We start from the raw sequence: 6,000 nt of genomic DNA, 5'->3' as shown, positions 1-6,000 counted from the left end.
CCAAGCACCCCCCCCCCCCCCAGCCATCTAACAGGGCCCAGGACAAATGTCCATTTGTCATCAACTGGAGGCAATGACAAGACTGGGATTACAGTCTCCTTTTGTGACTGTACATTGTGAAATAGCCAGGTCAGTGATGCACTCAGCTGTACCTGAGAGGGGGGAGACACGTGAGGTGACAAGACTTGCATTTAATTCCTCTCATATACTAGTTGCATGACATCTCTGAATCCATTTCTCCATCTGTGAGAAGGAGCAGGGGTCTGGTAACAGACACTGAAGTAGCTAGCTCCCATTTGCCTGGCAAAGGAATAGGAAGTAGGGTCTTTGTGCCTGACTATATTCTCTAGTCCCTTTGTATTTAATGTGTGTATGGTGACTCCTCATCATAGAGATTGAAATGGGGGCAGGATGAAGGGTCCCTTCTTCATCTCACCCAGAATACCCAGAGAACAAGAGAAGGACCAGCGGAGGAGAAAGCCCTCTATTAACACGGATGATATCAGTCATGGATAACCGAATAGAATGCCCATGGGTCTAATAACTTAAAAAATATAACTGCATTTTGAAGTTCAGTCAGCATTACTTGGTTCTGAAGTTAAATCTCATCTTTTAATGTTCTTTTCAGCATCTCTTTTTGTTTGTTTGTTTTTGAAGAACAATCCTTTTCCTCCTTATTAAAAATCTAAATGCTCAGTACATCTAAGGACCAGTGATTTGAAATGTCATTCTTCATGGATCCAGGAGACATGATGTTGACCTATTTTTTAAAAGGCCATTAGACATAGAAAGTCAATCTCATAATAGGAAAATATCAAAGAAGAAGGAGGAGGAGGAGGAGGAGGAGGAGGAGGAGGAGGAGGAAGTGGAGGAGAAGGAGAAGGAGAGAGAAAGAAAACAGGCATTTAACCAGTATAAACCCAGAAACTAGAGAATCATTCTGTTTGCAAGAAAAAAGGGAGTTGTCTTTCTGGAGCGATCCTCTCTTCTTGGGTTGATTTCCTTTCTGCAATCATGAGTCCAAGGTTTGTGACATCACTGGGGTTGCTGTGGAAATGTTTATTCCCACAGAGGAGTTGGACCTCACGTGGGGAATTTAGAAGAGGAAGTGGGAACTCTCGGAAAAAACAAAATTGGTTTCGGAAAGAGGAGAATCAGAAAGAAAACAATATGGACTGCTAAGAGGTTTGCAAGTTTCCCTAGGAGGAATCAAGTACTCAGAAGAACACAGATATGCCTATTTTTTATTGGAATTTTACTTTCTATAAATATCTATACAAAGAGTCAGGAGAAGTAAGGAAATAATATCTTGCAGTGGGGAAAAAACGTTCAGCTGCGCAATTATTGAGACACAAAGGTTTGGTCTTGAAATACCTTGGCTAGGGGAGGGGAGGAAATTATATCCATTTACATTTTATTACATATAATGGACTTAAGAGGATATCTTTCTTTACAGAATTGTGACTCGAGGGGCCTGACTCTTAGTGCAGAAGCTACAAAATTGTTTTTCGTTTTGAACTGTTAAATGAACACAACACCAGACCAGAGCCTTTCTTCCTGCTGGGGCAGTATTGTTCCCTAAATCCACTTTCCAGTCCTCTCAGCCTAGCTTAGTTTGATGTAACATTTACTTCGCCTACTACAGCAACCGGAGAAATAAGTGGGTTTGCATTTGGAATGGTTGAGAAGGCAGTCACCAGCGTGTGTGTATGTGTGTGTGTGTGTGTGTTTGTGTGTGTCTGTCTGTGTGTCTGTGTCTGTGTGTATGCGCCGCCGGGGTTGGGGAGGTCTAGTGGCACCGGACAGGAAGAAAATCGAGACGTAGCAACTGTGTGAACACAGTATTTTTGTAGCTGGAAGAAGAGCCGCTGCATGGGAAGGCAATTTTAGGAATTAAAATGCAAAAGATCTTTCAGCAGAGTAGGAAGGCGGCTCGAGGAAGGCTCGAGTTGTAACGGGGTGCTGTGTATCTCCGAGGCATCCTCTCTCCTGGATTGGCTTGGGGCGGCCCCCTCCTCACCCACCCACCTGCCCACGGCAGCACCTGCGCCCCCTGCTGTCCCGGGACACACACAGCCGGGAGGGGGAGAACCTGGAGGTCCGACCGGTGGCAGGGGCTGCAAAGGTCTGGTGGCGCGGGCTGATTTAGTGGCCAGGGCTGTAGTACAGGCTGTCCCCGGCAGCCGGCGGAGTCGGGGAGCCCACGTGATGGCCCCGGCTCTCCGGTGAGCTCCCCAAACAGACGCACACCCAGGCGCGCGCGCACACGCGAGCGCGCGCACACACACACACTCACACACTCACACACGCACGCACGCACCCAGCCTCGCGCGCGCACACGCCCGCCCGCCCGCTCTGCCTCTGCGCCCTGCATCCCGGCTCGCTCATTCTCTCGCCCTCTCGCCTCCCCTGCGGTCTCTCGCTCGGCGCGCACACACCGCACACACGCACACGCGCACACACACACACACACGCGCGCATACACGCAGCCGGCACAGGCGGCGGCGGCGGCGGCGGCGGCGGCTGCCGGAGTCAGGACGAACCTCTCTAGGTACCGTCTTGAGAAGGCGGCAGCAACGGCGGCGACGGTGGCAGCCCGAGCATCCCTGCTCAGCCGGAGAGGGAGCAACGCCGAGAGTTCCCGTCCCCTCGGCCATTCCCTTCCCCCCTCCTTTTCTTTATTTGCGAGAGAATTTCAGCTGCCTTATTGATTTCGTTTGATTTGGAAACATTTTTGGTTGCTTTTGTGTGTGTGTCCTTTTTTTTTCTTTCCTCGTTTTATTTGCATCCAGAGCATGGCGGGCTGCGGGCTGTCGGAAGACACCTTCCTCTCCTCCTTCTTTTACAACTACGGCTCCTCCTGGGAAACCCCTTCCAACCAGGTAAGGGGTGGCTCAGTGCCGGGCGGCATCTCCCCGTACCCCCCCACTGCTCGTTCACTTGGCACCAGGCGGGTAGACAGAGGCTCGGGAGGGGGTGGGGAGGATGGGGGGCCAAGTGGGTCGCACTGTCTGGGTCAGCGCCAACCGGCGACAGAGGTGTTCCTCTTTCTTCATACCCCCCACACATAGCGCCAGCTCCAGGGGCTGTCGCGTCCCTCTGGTGCCCATTCTGCCTTGGACCCCTATCTACCCCCAAACCTCCCAGCCCAGCGGGAACCCGAGAAAGAGGCAGGAGCTGGCGCGTTACCCCGAACAACTCCAGGCAAAAGCAGGGAACTCGAGCGCAACCTTCACCAAGTCGCCGCGGGCGCCGCGCCCCTGTGCGCCCGCCTGCCGCCCGCCCTCCAGTTGAGCCCCGGGGCTGCCTAGCTGTAAGACCCCCCGCGACGTGTTGTCCCTCCCTCCACTCTCTTCGGGCCCGGAGCCTCCTCTTTCCCTAAAATGGCTGCAATCTCAAGTAGACGCGTCCCCTGACCCGCGGGGATGGGGGTGATGGTGGTGGTGGTAAGCAGAGTGGAGGCTCTACTCCTGCCGACCCCGTACCTCCCCGGGCGCGCACGAGCACCCCACAAACACACTTAACTTTGATGACTGTGCAATGCAGTCCGGCTGCATCGTGTCCTGCACGCTCCCTGCTGCCGGCCTGTAGGTGTGTGGATCGGTGTGACTGGGGGGGAGGCTGGAAGCTGGAGGAGAATGAGTGGGGGCGTGGAGACTCGTGTCCGCCGGCCACTGATTACCTGGAGAAACACAGGCTTGTGTCCAGGCTCTGGGAGGGGGTGCCAAAGCTATTCCAGCAGCCAGAGCGAGAATTAGAGGAAAAAATGCCTTTTAATTAAATAACTGTTGTAGTCTGCTGCCCCCACTGCTTGTTTGGTGAAAGTCTACAGGCATCTGTCATCTTCAAACTACACGGGGAAGTGGAGCTGGGGTCCAGGGAGAGGAGAGAGAGAGAGAGGGAGGGGGGAAGAAGGGAGAGAGAGAGAGAGGGAGAGAGGGAGAGAGAGAGGGAGAGAGAGAGAGAGAGAGAGAGAGAGAGAGAGAGAGAGAGAGAGAGAGAGAGAGAGAGAGAGAGAGAGAGAGAGGTGTGTGTGTGTGTGTGTCTGTGCGCGCGTGCGTGTGTGTACGATTTGGGAAAGTTGGGGCCAGAAGCGAGATGGAAGAGCAGCGACGAAGGCGGCACCAACTCGGTGGGCCGGCCAGGGCTCCGGGAGTTCCTGGGCCCCGTGGAGCGCGCACCCGAGGGCGCGGGCCCGCGAGGCTGAGGGTGCCGAAGGGGACTGCTCGGTCCGGCACGACTCTCCAGGCTGCTGCGGCGTCTCTCTCCCTGAGCCGGCCCGCCGGCCTCTGGCCGCTTTCGGGGCTGCTCGCCGCGCTTGCCCGCGCTGGCGCGCTCCCTCTGGGGCCCAGATCTCAGCGCGCTCCGGCGAGCTCGCGGATAGGGAAAAAATAAATAAATAAATAAATAAAATAAAAAAAACCAAAGCCCCAAAGCCAAACAACCGAAAAATGTGCTCCGCTGCCCCCTTCACCCCCCCACGTCTCCCAGACACAAATAGCTAAAGTAGTAGTGACCAGGTGACGACCTCGCCTCCCCGGCGTGGGTTCTCCGGATCCCGCTGCGGCCGCGGGAGTGAATAATACATAAGCCGCTCGGGAGATCCGAAGGCTCCCTCCGCCTCACCGCTCATCGGAGCGGGCCCCGAGCTCCCGCCAGCCCGCCGGCCCCAGATCAGCCGGCCCGTCGCGGGGCGCAGGGCGGCGGGAGAAGGCAGGCCCGGCTGCTAGCCGAAACTTGCTGGAGCTGCCGAGGTGGTCGCGCTGGCGATGGAGTTGGGGACCCTGGAGAGACACGGAATAGGATCAAGGGGGCGCCCTGGCTGCAGGTTGCTAGCTTCCAGAGGCATTTCTCCTAGCCACCGCGCCCCGCAAAGCTTGCTCGGGGTGCTCTCTCCACGCTTGCCCGAGAGAGCTCGGGGTTGCACGGACCCCTCGGGTTTGCCCAACTCCAGTCTCCAGGAGCCTCAGTGCGCACGCCTGGTGTGTGTGTGTGTGTGTGTGTGTGTGTGTGTGTGTGTGTGTGTGTGTGACGCGCGTGTGCCTGTCGATGAGTCAGAAGCCAACCTCAGCTCGCCTTTGAGGACCGAGGCACGGACCTAAGGCTTGAACAAGCACACACCTGCCACCATCCCTGAGGGCTGTGGGGGATTCCTAGGCAGCGCCGCGCCTCCCATTCCTGGACCTGAATGCTTTAGGCTAAGTTTCCGGGAGAGTGGCTCAGACCAGCACCGCGGGGAGCATAAACTCGGCTGTTTGCTATTCCTTGGGAGGAAGAGAGAGAGAAGGGAGACCCGGTGGGTGTCGCCAGGCACACGGCTTCACCACTCTAGAGCCACACGAGGAGGCTTCGCAGCGTTTTTTAAGGAGATAGGAAAAACGAGTCGGAGAGCGTAGGGAAGCGGAGGACCGGGCCCCTATTTCTCAAGATAGGCAATCACGTGCGAACTCCTTGGAAACCCGAGGTGGTGGGCTGCAGGGACTGAGGGGTGTGGGACAGATTCGTAGTGGGGCAGGTCATGGAAAGATGAGGACCTTGTAGAGTGGTCGTTGTAGAGGCAAAACATTGGCGTCTCCCTGGGTAAAGTTAGTTTAACTTGATTAGGAAAAGCCTCTCTCCAACAGAGCCTTTCTTCTAGATAGGGCCATGCATGTTGCTAAGAAAATGTAAAGAATTTCTGATAAAGCATCTGGGGCTGCTGGGGCGGTTGATTAGTTCACGGGGTGGTTCCGGGGAGCGAGCTACCCTGAATGCAGAGGAATTGGACGGCAAGCGGGGAAAAGCAGATGATTTGAAGTATTGATTTCCTCCTCCAGTGGTACAGAATGAACTTTAAGATAAAGTGCAGAAACAAAAAAAGGCAGGCATCATTAGGGGAAGGGGCAGTCACCACCCAGTTGTCCGGTGGGAAGCCCTGCCCAGCAGTATGTCATCAGGACTTGTTCCATCTCAGCCACCATCATTTTCGGGGAAGGAAGGAGACTGACTATGCAGTCTATG

The 6,000-nt window shown here is 55.2% G+C and overlaps 1 protein-coding gene across 1 annotated transcript in view; it reads left to right on the top strand.

The window, feature by feature from the left end:
* The first annotated feature begins 2,360 nt into the window (after window positions 1–2,360).
* Ppargc1a (PPARG coactivator 1 alpha) overlaps window positions 2,361–6,000 on the top strand; it is a 640,336-nt gene continuing 636,696 nt past the window's right edge. The window contains exon 1 of the mRNA XM_005068780.4: window positions 2,361–2,882. The gene's annotated coding sequence lies outside the window, so the exon portion shown is untranslated. The remainder of the gene's footprint in view (window positions 2,883–6,000) is intronic.

The sequence above is a fragment of the Mesocricetus auratus genome, unplaced genomic scaffold, assembly GCF_017639785.1.
Source record: "Mesocricetus auratus isolate SY011 unplaced genomic scaffold, BCM_Maur_2.0 Super-Scaffold_100006, whole genome shotgun sequence".
NCBI lineage: Eukaryota > Metazoa > Chordata > Mammalia > Rodentia > Cricetidae > Mesocricetus > Mesocricetus auratus.
The sequence above is the reverse complement of the archived record's forward strand: the minus strand, read 5'-3'. Positions and strand labels throughout refer to the sequence as shown.